Consider the following 14314-nt stretch of genomic DNA (forward strand, 5'->3'; position numbering starts at 1 on the left):
AGAGCCCGACTCAAGAGCTTACAGGCTGGGCCACATCGTAAAGATGGCAGAATAGGAGTTTTCCAGCATCTTTCCCCCAAAGAACACCAAGTTTGAGAAACACCCATGGATGAGAGTTCCTCTGTGGAAGTCTGGGGGTCCAATGGAGAAGTTCCCAGCAAATCGCTGGAGGGAAAAAAAAATCCAAGACATTGGAGAGGGTCAGAGGAAGTTTCCCTTTACCCAGGTCACCTCTCCCCTAAGAGAGGTGCTTTCCAGGATATCACCAACGTACCACAGAAATAATAAAACTCATAAGTACTTTTCTCCAAGAGAAAAAAAGAAAAAAGAAAAAAACAATGTGATCTGCCAGATGTTGATAGAAAACTGGATTACCAAGTAGATGCTAAGCAATCCAAGTGTTTGGGATTAAATATATGTGTGTATATATATATAATTATATTAATATACATTTATATATGGTTGTGTAGTAGATATTTTGGAAATGATGATGGGTTGCCTGGTATATATTCATCACTGTTAAGTTTGCTGCCCTAGTTAGTGTGATGGGAAGAAACCCTGAAAGGTTGGGAGTGCTGATGTATGTCTGTGTGGGGTGTGTTGAGCGTTTCTGCGTGAATAGTAACACTAGTCAGTAATAGCTGTTGATTATCACATTCACTGAGATTTAGAATCATCATTAATTTATCCTAACAGGTCTTCTACACAAAGACTTATATTTCTAGGAAAGTTGTCTGGTTTTATTTTTTTTAACATGACCATTCAGTGAATTAAATGAGTACAATACAGTCAGAAAAATCTGTAACACATTCATGTACAAAGAGAGAAAAAAGCTTCACAGCGGAAGAGGCAGAAGTAAGACAATGAAAGCCCAGAGGTTTAAACTGGGACCAAGGACTGACAAAAGCCAACAGGAAGAACTAGAAAAATACTTTGAAATAAGATTTTTAATCTTTAATATTGAAGCTTTTTACCTTAAAATTTACTCCCTTGATGCTGAAAGATATTTTAAAAAGCGTTTAGGATGGGAGAAGTTGACAGACCACTCTGGGCTTTTTTTTCACACATTTAATTTAGAACACATTTGTTTTCATATTTCTTTTAGACATTTGTGTCGTATTTTAGACTGATTCACAGAATCACTCTGAGATTGGAAAACATTACCATCACGGATGCAAGATTAGCTCAAATCAAACTTTCCTGAAAAAAATTATCACACTGGGAGCAACAAGAGACACAGAGATGCAAAAACTGGAGCTAAGCCAGGGTGTTATCGTGTGATAACATGCAAAGCAAGCGGATTGGGGACCCCAGAAATGCCAGCAGGTTACAGCATGCAGACGCAGAAAGCGGGATGCATAGAGCAGTGTAAGGTCCAGCCCTGTCCAGGTGTCAACTGCATGCTGGCCAGTCCAGCAGGTGCAGAGCAGGCCCCGGAACGGAGAGTATGAATAGAGTAGAAAAGTGGGAAACCCAGAGCCACTGTCCAGCAGGGGCGACTCCATGGATCAAGGCGGTGAACTCAGAGAGCACAGAGTAGGGTGAAAGGCATGACTATTTGGGGAAATCTTGATAGTCACGTACCCAGGGAAGGAACTAGCTGACAGCTTCAGTTACGACAGCAGAGGTGAAAGGGAAACATTTCTGCAGTGGGAAAGAAGGCAGAACAGATCAAGTTCACGACGTGGCAGCTCCGTGGGGTGATGTGCCTGTGGATGGTGGCCGAGGAGGGTGGTGGGAAGGCACTTCTGAGGTCACGTAATGCCAGCACACGAAACTCTTAAATACTGAGACAAAGGGTGTCCGACTGTGTGCAAATTCACGTGCAATGACAGGAAATACCAATGTCTGGCAGGAAAATGTTCTATCGTCGCAACTGATGGTTTGAACTTGAAAAAGTTAATCGAGGCTTAAAAAACATTTCTGTAACTGCACAGAAGTTGGTAATTTTTATAATTTACTGACTGAATTTGAAATCTGTGAAAAATAACATGGCATGAGCCCAGCACTGCTGAAGTAAACCAACCTTTCTGCACCTGCAGCAGTGTCATTTCGTAATTACAGTGATTTCAATTATCTACATAGTCATTATAGGGAGAATTCTTAAAAGAATGAAGTAGTTAGGAAAGTTGAACGTAGTATTATTGGGTCAGCATTTCCTAAGCCCTAAATCATTGCAAAGCTCATCAGAAATCTTGAAAAGTGAACTGGGGTCCTGGGCTAATTGTCTCCGGAATCGCCCACGTGGCTTCACGGCCTTTCTCTCTCTCAGTGTGTCAAAGGCAAACATGGGACTGGTTCCCTTCTACTGTGTTTGAGGGTTTCCTGACGACACGTGGAGATAAATGGTCTTGACTTTTGCCTTTATCCTCATTAGGTGAGTGAGGTTAAAACAAAACAGAACAAAACTTGCTCTGCTGAGCAGGAAGAGACACAGGAGTATATGAGCATCCCTGAAACGAACTGCAAGTGACCAGCAGCACAGCTTGTGCGGCAACTCTAAGGTTTCTCTAACTTCTGTTCCTATCAAGTTCAAGGTGCTTTTGAAACTAGCCCACAGCCCCTCGAGGAGGCGGGTCCCCCACTGCTGGCCAGTATAGCAGCCCCACCCCCAGCACAGGCGGAGCCTGCCGCACGGCGGGCACACAACAAATACTGGAAAGAGGCCTCACGTTACGTCAGGGCAGCTGGAAAAGGCTGGGATAGGCTATGGATAGGCTGGGCTTTGGATTTTAAAGGACCAAGCAAGTACCTGAGACAACAAAAACAGAGGAAGCAAGCACGGCTTCTGACCACACACAAATACCAGGGCTCCAGGCAACCGCAGGGAAGTGGCAGCTCCTATAGCCCAGCAATTACTGATGGTTGGCTTTCGAGTTCACTGTACGGTTTTCTCTTATTAAGCCTAGTTTGTCCATTTTTAAGGAATACAAGATTAAATTGCTTGATATCCCTTAAAATCACGTCACTCAGCACTTATTAACGTACTAGAAAATATCGTAGGTGCCGAGAGAAAATCACTCTGGAAATGCAGAAAAACATGACTGTGCTGACAGGACATGATCGAGAGAGGAGGGCAGGGAAGCTGTTCCAGAGTCAGGGCTCGTCAATTTCCCTGAGGTCGGCCGACTGCACAGAAAGCGATGTTAATATGCAAATATAAAATCTATTCATCTTGGGAATGGGAAGAGTAGCGATCATCCCCCAACGCAAGGAACATTTACATTGATTCTGGAATGCGATTCTGAACCGACCTTAGAGCACGGATGTGCCTGATGCTCTGAGAATGCACATCACTTCAGAGCAGGAAGAAAACATGTCTCAGAAGCAGTACGTAGACTTCGTCTGCCATTTCGAGGCAGCCGCACTTAGCACACTGATTGGCTCCTACCTGCCCGGGCAGCAGGTGGGGGGCAGAGTCCTGCCCCTGGGGGTCCTGGCTGAGAAGACCCGAGGGAGAAAAGCAGCTCCCATCCGTGCGGGCTGTGCGTGACGGGGCCCTGAGCCCTGTCGCCGAGGGAAGGGCCATGCCTGGCTGCCCAGCGGCTGGCAGCGCAGGGAAGGAGGGAATCCCCGTGAGGAGGTGAAGCCCATCCTGAAGCAGAGAGGCTTCCAGGCGGGCTCTGGGCGGAGGGCTGCTGGGGAGAAGAGGTGCGTGTGCTGAGCGCACGCACACGTGCGTATCCGACTGTGGATGGGACGGGAGCACAAAGCTCGCACGGTGATGCTTGGCCCACCGAGGCTGGGAAGCCGACCCGGGCTGGCTCGTCCTGCCACGGCCCCTGGAGGTGTGAACCAGCTGTGGGTCAGGCCCTGTGCAAACACCACCTGAATGGAGCCTCGTAAGAGTTACTTTCTACTTGTGAAGATGAGGAAACGGGCTCTCTCTCAAGGGTAGAGCAATTGCCCAATATAACACCACATTGATGTTTATGGTAAAACTGAACCCTTCCTTTGGACTCTAAACCCCTGGTCTGTCCAAACAGCACTGCGATGCGCCCTGGACCCCTGCTCCTTCTTTGGTGTGAAGGGCAGACGAGTCTGGAAGTCTGGCTCAAAACGACCCGAATCTGTCCCCTCGAGGTGGGGACCAAGCAGGCATTTGACCTCAGCTCCCCCCACACCCCCAGGCTCCCTCACAGACATGAGTGGAAGAAATAAGCCCCCAGACGGTGACAGCCCGCGCGATTCCAGAACCGTGAGACAGAGAACAGCAGTGGAGGAATCCCGGCAGCAGGAAGGCCGGGCCCAAAGCAACCTGGCAAGGCCGCAAGAGGAGAGACGGAGGAAACACAAAACCCTTTTGCTCCACTGAGACTTGAAGGGAAGGAATCTGCGTTCTTACCTTACCATCGTAGGATGCAAATATGCTTTCCAAGGACCAGGTAAACCCCTTGTCTCTGGCTCTCAAGACCTGGCGATGCCTCCCAGTTCCCTGGCCTCGTTCCTCCCTAATGTGAAAACACATAGAAAGACAAGGCTTGGGAGCTCACCTAGGATGATGTCTACTTGAGGATGTATCCAGTTGGCTTTGGGGGAGAGAAATGAGAGAAACCTCTTTTTTTCGTTTACATCAGAGCACTTAACTCCATTATTACAGAAACAGCTGGCTACAGATCTCATCCGTATGGTAGGTGAGAATGTTTCTTGAGAAGGGAAAGCAAATAGCCCCTAACGTTATATCAGCTATTTCCATGGCTCATGAGGCCAGGGCTTTTCACAGGCTCATGGGAAAATGCAGGCATGGTTTATTTCCCCACAATTCAATTGAAAAGTATGTATGTACATATGAATATTTGCGTTTCCATATCTTATCCATGTAATAGAACTGAAAGCTCTTTGAAGGGCCCATAATGTCAGACTTCTGTGTAATGAAGGAAGGAAGGAATGCATATTTGCTCTAGAGAGATTCAGGAGATACAAAGATGAACAATGTGTGCTCTCACTCTCAAGGATCCCACAGTTCAGGGTTTTGTTTTTTCAATTTTGTACATAGCAGGTGTTCAGAATAATTAAACACGATTTGATTTGATAATGCAATTGTTGTTAAACTAAAAAAAAAGATGGTTAGAATTAACTCAGTGGAAAGAGCTGCCAGGCAAATACAGATAAAATAAAAGAAGGGTTAAAAATATCAACCCAAAAATCTACTTGAAAAGACATTATTTTATGTAAAGAAATTCCTGGCATATCAATATAAATAAAAGTGTACCACAATGTAACACTGAAATACTAAAAAGGAAACTCGTATGAATATAAGAAAACATGGTCATTGCATGCTTTGACTTTTGTCTGAATTTGAAAAACAATTAGAAAATAAGCCTAAAGTCAAAATGAATATCTAACGGAAGTCAATTTCTAGCTGATATAATATGTACCCAGTATGCTCAGTTCCTTATAAATCAAGAATATATACTTGAAATTGTCAGGTGTGGCACACTGGAAGTACGATTCAGAGTGCAGAGCCAGGATCCCAGAGGGCAAGTCCAAGATCCCACAGGGCAGAGCCAGAAGGTCAGAAGGAGGAACCAAGGTCCCAGAAGAGAAACACAGGACCACAGGGAGCAGACTCAAGAGCCCCTTGGTTCATCCCAGGCCCTGTACCTGAACCTAATCAAGGCACCAGTGAGGCGCGTCCTGCTGGCTTTCGGAATTGCTCCGGGCGGTGAAAGCTGTGGGCCCCGGCGTCCCCTGCCCTGGAACGGGAGGGTCTGCCGCGCTCTTCACGTGCCCCCGCCACCGGGTAATGGTCATGGAGGAGGCGAAGGTGACGGCTCTCTCTGGTGCAGAAAGTGTTAGTTTGCTGGGGCTGCCGTGACAAAATTCCAGGCTGGGCGACTGACCATCAGAGATCGATTTTCTCACAGTTCTGGAGGCTGGAAGTCTGAGAGCAAGGCATCGGCAGGTTTGGTTTATCCTGAGGCCTCTCTGCTTGACTTGCAGGTGGCCGCCTTCTCCCTGTGTCCTCACGTGGTCTTCCCTCTGCGTGTGTCTGTGTGTCCAAGTTTCCTCTCCTTGTAAGGACACCAGTCGGACTGCGTAAGGGCTCACCCTAATGGCCTCATTTAAACTTAATCACCTCTTTAAAGCCCATCTTCAAAACAGTCATATTCGGAGGTCCTGGGAGTTGAATTTTGAGCCGATGTCATTCAGCTCATAACAACATCCTTCTGAACCAGACAAGGAATCAAACATGAGGAGCCTTATATAGACCTAGATGTGAGCTGGGTAATTAAATCTTGACCTGGGGCAATAATGGGATGAAACTTTGGAGAGTTTGGGGGAGAGGTGAGTGGATAGACCCATCTCTATTTGTGCTCCCATCTTTGCTTGTGGGAAGGATGTTGTGAATTGTGCTAGCCAGAGGGCAGAATGCGATAGATTATATCATCCGCAAACTGGCCACGGCAACAGTTCTGTGCCCACATGCTCTTCTAGAACCCTGCCACCAACATCCAGGGGTGGAATCCATTTCCACTCCCCTTGAAACTGGCTGTGCGTGTGGGGACAGCTCAGATAGAAGGGACAGAGGGACGCTGTGCGTTTCCTTGGTGACACCTGACAGGCGGTGGCTTCATCCTGGCTCTCTCTCTCTCTCTCTGGTCACTTTGCCCTGGGAGCTCAGTCACCACGTTGTGAGGCTGCTCCGGCCACAAGCTGGTGTGTCAGACTGAGGAGTGAACGAGTGAACCTTCCGAGGGGGACGGGGTCAGCCTTCAACTTGCCCACCTCACTGACCTCTGCTCGAATTGAAGATCTTTGAGCAAAATCAACCTTGCTGTGTTGTTTTAAGCCACGAAGCTGTGTGGAATTTTTAAACACTGAGATTTTTTGTGTGTTTTCAAAAATGACCATCTATCAAAATTCACAGAAAAATATCAAATTCAGAGTATAGCACACTCAACCAACGGACTTAGAGTAAAGCAGTAAACCCCCAACCTAAACCTTCTCAGACAGAAGGTGAACTGCCTTTGCCATTGTCGTTCATGTACTGTCTTTTGGAAGAGTGTCATTGGAGACCAGGCCATTCTGTCAGAAAGAAGACAGGCCAGCTGCTCAACTCTTATCACTTCCTCAGGGCTTGAACGCCAGCCACCCCGATCTCTCCACTCTACTTATTGATGTCTTACTCCTGACTTCGCTAGCCTGAGAAGCGTGCGTGTTCATCACTACCGTGAGGGCGTTAAGGCCCAGGGCTTCAACTCTATTAAGCCTAGAACATAACCTGATAAAAAATGTCCATCTCATATATACTGAGTAATCACTATTTTTTTATTTCAAAAATCCACAGGATCATTGCTTTGCTTTTCATTATCTGATAGACTCACTATATTAACTGGATATGGTGATCACATAAGAGTCATAAATATAATTTAACCCATGATTAAAGTAATTTTTATCAACCTACAGATGAAACATAGTAAAAGAAAATATTTCCTAAATCTGATATACTTTGCTATTTGTTTCCTATTTACACTTATCCATTAAAAAAATCCAATGCAGCATTAGTATCCTGTTTAAAAGAGTTTTCTTGGGTTTACCTTCTTTGGATTTTGCAATCCTTTGAAATTTTGTTTTTATGGTTAAAGTAAATCAATCGTTAATTGCTTTCAACCATTCTAATATTCATGTCACTGGCTATTCTTTCGGAAATATCTCAATTCACTATTCTATCCTTAAGATGTAGTTTCATGAACTTTTTGACACAGAAATCATGGTTCTGACACTAAGCTTTCCATGTAGCAGCTGGCTCATAAACGACTTTCTAATTAATGCCATGTAACCTCGTTACTCAGTGCTGATGGCATCCTTGTCTATCTTTCCCATCTTCTAGTGTAGGATTGAAAAATCTTCACTCACTGGGAGGTTAAGCTCCTTCAAGTCTAACTGAGTGCGATCCCTCTGACTGGCATAAAGCCATTAGAAATTACTTTGGATTCAACAGCAAGGCAGGAAAGTTTCAGTGACAAAATTTTGTGTGATTTGTGTGTTTCTTGGCTTTTCTGGTTTTGATCTCAATTTTGTTTCCTGGAAATAAAATCCCAGGCAGTTTTGCCTGAAGAAGGACTTGGGCTTAATCCAGAGCCATCATGCTGATGGGTCGGTCAGAGGCTCCAGGCAGACCACTCGGCATCTCTGGGACCCGCTGGCTTCAGCTCTGAAGGATGGATTAGACCAGAGGATATGCCGGTCCTTTTCCAGCACTGAACTACTAGGGCTCCCCAACTCCCAGCCACCCAGCCTGTGAGCCTGTTTGGATGTGAGACAGGATTCCAGTCTCAGTTTCTACACTTCCTTCCATGGGGAGAGTTCGACCTCTTTTACCTTCGTTCCCATGTCTCATGTGGGGTAACAAGGTCTGCTGTGCCTGTTTCTTGTTACAAATGATTGCAATGAAATCACAGGATATGATATATCGGAAAATATTTTGTTCAGACACACAAGATATTAATAGTCCCTGAGGAGAGGAAATATAATATAAAGGGCTCAATTATAAATATGAAAAGAGAAAACAGAGATTAAAGTAGCATATTTTATGGCAAAGTGGAAGGCTTAAACATAGTCTAGCGAGAATGTACAGATGGAGCGTTAGAGCATCAGATGAAAGACTGATTCCTTTCCTTTTACAGGTTAAGCAAATATGAAAAGATGCTTTTGCCTAGACCCCTTCATATAACTATGTCTGTAAGACAATATGTATACACGTGAATAAAAATTATGTTCTCTCTTCTACTGATATGTTCATACTTGTTACAAATTGTCGTGGAGTCACAAATTAACATATACTATATCTTGAAGACACAGAAAGTCTGGGACTTAGTAAACAGAATGGGCTCATCACCACATGAGGTATTATTCATGCACTGTCTTGTAACAAAACGACTTAAAAATGAGAATATAAACGTATCATTAAATGACAACTGAGTCAATTTTGTCTATAAGTATTGAGTTAATCCATATACAGTTGCTGATACTGAAAAATTTGGGGCTGAGAAAAATGGAGTTTTGCGTGTTTCGACCTTATAAAATGGCGCTCTAATTAATAGCGTTTAGCTTTATTTAAAAAAAACACACACACAAAAATACAGAGAAAAATATGCAAACTATCCAGATATAGCTTGTTAAGTGCTTAAAACCCGTGTTTTCTAAATTCTAATGACGTGGGCTAGGCCAAAATACGGATCCATTACGTACACGTTGAGAAAGTAACTCCAATTCTACTGTGTTTCTACATAAGACATACACACACTGAAGAGTTTTGCCCGAAGTTAAGACAATGGGAAATTATGTGACTGGTTTTAATTCTCATGGGCACTTCTCAAATATTTTGAATGAGCCCACAGGGAAAAAGTACAACACACACGATCGATGCTAACATCTCTAAACACATCTGGAAAGCAGTGCAGAGCACGGGTTTCAGAAGGTAAATGAATTAGGACATTGAAGGGTGTCCCGGGGGGTATGGTCAAAGTGCAGTGTGTCTACAGCTGGACGACACATCAACTGAACATGACTCTCATCTTGCCCCTGTGTCTCACCACTTTCACTAGTTTTTAATGACTTCTATGGAGAAACAGAAAGAAATAAGGATAGAGAAATATAGTGCAAAATACCTGTTTTATATTTCATGTTTGATTTCCACGGAAATTTGTTTTCCCCACTTGTATGGAAAGTCTGTGAGAGCTCAGAGTTCATTTCCAGTTTTGTAAGAGCAGATCAGTAGTGAGAAGATGGGGAAAAACATTTGTTTTTGCATCAGTAACAAGCAACATAAGACTTCTCTTGCTATAATTGATTACTACCAGGTTTAGGTCTATCTAGCCAAAACAAGTAAGATAAGTTTACACAAACATCACCATGAATGAGCATTTGTTTTTTCAAAGTTATTTTTAACTCATTTGGACTGACGTTCTTCTCTAGTAACATGTGTTTCCTTGGTTTCTCTTCCAACTTGTGTGGCTTCAGTTTTGTTTGGGGAACATAGATGACAGATTTCAGGCAACCTAGAAGGTGACGTGATGGAGCCAATGAATGTACTGAAAGTTTTGGAGCCAAAACACCTCTTTCTAAATATATTTCTGGTTTGTCTACCTTAGCAAAACAGTCCTTTCTACCTATTGATTTACATGTTAAGAACTATTTTTTTGCAATGCACAGAGTAAATTAGTTTCTGGTCAACTATGAAAATGTCTTGTCTTTACAACATAGTATAGAAACAAGCAGGACAATTATTGTTCACGTAAAGCACACTGATGTTTTCTTCTATTGAACGTGCGTGTGTGTGTGTGTGTGTGTGTGTGTGTGTGTGTGTGAGATCAACAAGATAAATACTGCGTGTTTTCACAGTTGTCTTTAGATGTTTAGTTTATCTTCCAGTAGGTGGCAGTCTGTGATGTTAAAAGGGTACATGGTATTATTCTGGACGCTTTGAAATTACTCCATGTAGAACTGAAATGAGCAGAAGAAAAACAAATGCCTTTTATAGCAGCCTATTTATTCTGTGGAACAAAAACGAGTTGTGTGTTTATTGTCGTTCTGCATGTAATGACAAGATCGCTACTGTACAAATAGTGATTATGCCATTTTGGGGTCCAGACTATAAGGGTAGTTTGGATGAAGGGAAGTTGAAAATCACAGTATTTGGGAGAGTATGTTTAATCTGAGAATACAGAAATGGTACTCATGGAAAACTTATTTTTTGGAAAATGGTCAGTTATTTTACTATTTTCTAGCATAGCTAAGAATGAATGAAAAGGTAACTTTATTTACATTTAGCCTATTATAATTCTACAACGACAAGTATCTTGTTATGTTATGTATGTATCTATGTTATGTATCGAGGGTTATTCAGACTCTCAATATCAATTACCATTACGAGGCAAAAATGACAATTGTCACCTCCAAACTGGTACCACTAATACTTGAGCCCAACCCTACTGACATTCATTTTCCTGTAATACAGTAAATCCCATTCATGTGGGGACAGAATTAAATGATTAAGCTGCTCTACTATCATGTTTGCTCTCCAACTGTGTGCTTTCTTCCTCCCCTCCAGTCACATTTTATTCTCTGTTGTGGGTCTTGTTCTTTGTGGCAATCCTCACCTAAATTCATTTTCTGCATCGATCAGCTTTCACTATTCAATGGGGTAGCAAGCAGTAGATACTCGAATAAACACTTGTTGAACAACTTAATATAAATGTTCGTTGAATAAATAATATGTTAGATTGGCCTAATGTTTTGCATAGAAAGGAATATAGCAAATATTCATTAAACTTCAAGCCTGATTATACAGATGGGGAAGGAAAAAGTCCCATTTATGGAACAGAGAAAAAAATATTAGAGATTGTTCTTCTAATTCTCATTTGTCCCTGTTTGAACTCCAACACATTTACTGCCTTTTTATATAATACTGATCACTTCTCAATGTGCCAGGAGGAGTACTCAGTTTTATATTTCTATAGTTAAAAAAAGAGAGAGAAAGAGAGACCAATCTCTCCAAGGAAGCTTGGGATAGACCCATCTCTATTTGTGCTGCCTTGCATTGAGCTGGCAAACTGTTATTTAGCCACAAACAAACAAAAGACAACAACAAACAGTTGCAGCAATAAAAACTCAAATAACTTCAACCTCTTTGCTTTCATCCATGACTGTCCCACATTTGCAGGTTTGAATGAGGTGAATCAAGCCTCGGTTCAAGAGTAAAATATCATTCTTTTGTGAATAAGTGAAGTAATTTCTGCTCTAAATTGAATCCTGTCTACTCCGTAATCAAACTCATTCAACAAACCGAGCACCTACTTTAAGTAGGAAGCGTTTCATATTTCAGCGACACTGCAGAGACAAAATCAACCTCTCTGACTTACATAGTGTGTTATTTTTAACCTACTTACAGTCGATGGACCAGTGAGACTGACCAATGCAAACACTGGTTGAAACTCAGTTCTGTTCTCAGTTAAGAAAACAAAACGGAGATGATGGTATGATTACAAGTCACATGCTGTAAGTTTATTACAAACATGTAAAATCATTGGAAGGCTTTCATGCATAAATATTTTAATTGTGGAATCAGAAACTGAAAGGTTCTGAGGGTAACATACGAGATTCAAAAGCAGGGAACAACAAAGGTAAATGCTGCTCAAAAGTACTTTATTAATCAGTCAATATATTGAGAACGACACTGTTTTTTAATAACTCTCAATAAATATGTTGTCAGTACTTTCCTGTGTGTGGCTAATAACCCATCAGTCACCATCCCTCCAGGTGGCTTGATGTCCTTCTACAAGACAGGCAGACTTTTTGAAAGTAAAGGATTTGGGGAGAAAGAACTGGGCTGGAATCCTGACTCTGCCGCTCTAGACACATAAGCTAACCTGCCAATCTCCTTTTTAAGTTAATAGGCTTTGTTTAGGGGAGCAGTGCTAGGTTTAGAGAAAAGCCGAGCAGAAAGCACAGAACCAACATCCCTCCTCACCGGAGTCTCCCCTGTAATTAACACCTTGCATGGGGTGGCGTGTTTGTTGCAGTTGATGATGATACATGTTTAAATAAAGTCCTTAGTTTATATCAAGGTTAAGGTTTTCTCTTTGTGTTGTACATTCTGTGGGTTTTGACAAATGCATAATGTCACGCACCTACCACTACAGTATCATACAGAGTATCTTCAGTGACTACAGACCCTGTGCTCTCCTGGTCATCCCTCCCTCCCACTCCTCAAGCCCCTGGAAATCACAGAGCTTTGTAGTGTCTGTATAGTTGGAATCATACCATACATTCCCATTTCGGGCTGCATTTTTTTTTTTTTTTTGCGGTACGTGGGCCTCTCACTGTTGTGGCCTCTCCCGTTGCGGAGCACAGGCTCCGGACGCGCAGGCTCAGCGGCCATGGCTCACGGGCCCAGCCGCTCCGCGGCATGTGGGATCTTCCCGGACCGGGGCACGAACCCGCGTCCCCTGCATCGGCAGGCGGACTCTCCACCTCTGCGCCACCAGGGAAGCCCTCAGGCTGCATTTTTGCTCTTAACAATAGGCATTTAAAATTCCTCCCTGCTGTTCTGTGGCCTGATAGCCCATTTCTTCTCATCACTGAACACTATTCCATTTTACGAATGTACCAGTTTGTTTATTCACTCTTCTACTGAAAGACGTTCTGGTAGCTTCCAGCTTCTGGCAATCACGACTAGAGCTGCCATGAACACTAGTGTGCAGGTTTTTTGTGGAAGTAAGTGTTCCACTTACTTAGGTGCATATCAGGAGTATTAATGCTGGATCCTATGGTAACAGGATGGTTAGTTTTGTAAGAAATTGTCAAAATGTCTTTGGTCTTCTTGATTTTTATCCACTTTGACTCGCCTCTCACTGGTGTATTTCATCCACTCACAGTGGAAGTCACTGGGGATACAGCGGGGTTCAGAGCTGCCAGACAGACACACCTCACCACGTTGTGCTTCACTTTACTGCTCTTCAAATAATACTGTCCTCCTACAAATTGAAGGTTTGTGGCAACCCTGTGTCATGAAAGTCCGTCCTCACCATTTTCCCAACAGCATTTGCTCACTTCATGTCTCTGTGCCACATTTTGGTAATTCTTCCAATATTTCAAACTTTTTCATTATTACATTTGCTATGGTGATCTGTGGTCATTGATCTTTGATATTACTGCTACAACTCACTGAAGGCTCAGATTACAGCTAGCATTTTTGGGCAATAAAGTATTATTTAACTAAGGTATGTACATTTTTTTTTAGCCATAATGCTATCAGATACTTAATAGACTCAAGTATAAACATTACTTTTCATATGCACTGGGAACGCCCCCCCAAAATATCGTGTGACTCTCTTTATTGTGATATTTGATATTCGCATTCTTGCTGTGGTCTGGAACCCAAGTGGCAACACCCCTGAGGTGTGCCTGTATTTGTAACTGTTTTCTATTTCTTGCCTTTTTTGCTTGTTTCTTTTATGCCTTCCTCTTTCATTTTTCTTTGGTTTTAATTGAGCATTTTATATGTTTTCATTTTCTCCTCTTAGCATATAAATATTTATTTTTTTCAGTTATTTCAGTGTTTGCCCTAATGTTTGCAATATACATTTACAGCTAATCTAAGTCTGCTTTCATATACACTATACCCACTCATGGGTCGTATTCATGGGCCGGTAACTTATAACAGAATAGTTACAATTCCTCCCTCCTGACCCCTACAGCATTGTTGTCATTCATTTCACTGTCCCATGAGCTAAAATCACAAAGCATATCACTGTCATTAATATGTTGAATGGAGAGCTAGCTTTCACTTCAATGAAGTATCAGAAGA

The 14314-nt window shown here is 42.7% G+C and overlaps 1 protein-coding gene across 6 annotated transcripts in view; it reads right to left on the reverse strand.

The window, feature by feature from the left end:
• Positions 1 to 14314, reverse strand: part of SNTG1 (syntrophin gamma 1) — a 462794-nt gene that overhangs the window by 207983 nt on the left and 240497 nt on the right. For 2 of the 6 annotated variants that reach the window (XM_079902227.1, XM_079902223.1), the window contains exon 3: positions 4346 to 4451. The exons of the other annotated variants lie outside the window; for them this stretch is intronic. The gene's annotated coding sequence lies outside the window, so the exon portion shown is untranslated. The remainder of the gene's footprint in view (positions 1 to 4345; positions 4452 to 14314) is intronic. 6 annotated transcript variants of the gene reach the window in all.

The sequence above is a fragment of the Stenella coeruleoalba genome, assembly GCF_951394435.1.
Source record: "Stenella coeruleoalba genome assembly, chromosome: 17".
NCBI lineage: Eukaryota > Metazoa > Chordata > Mammalia > Artiodactyla > Delphinidae > Stenella > Stenella coeruleoalba.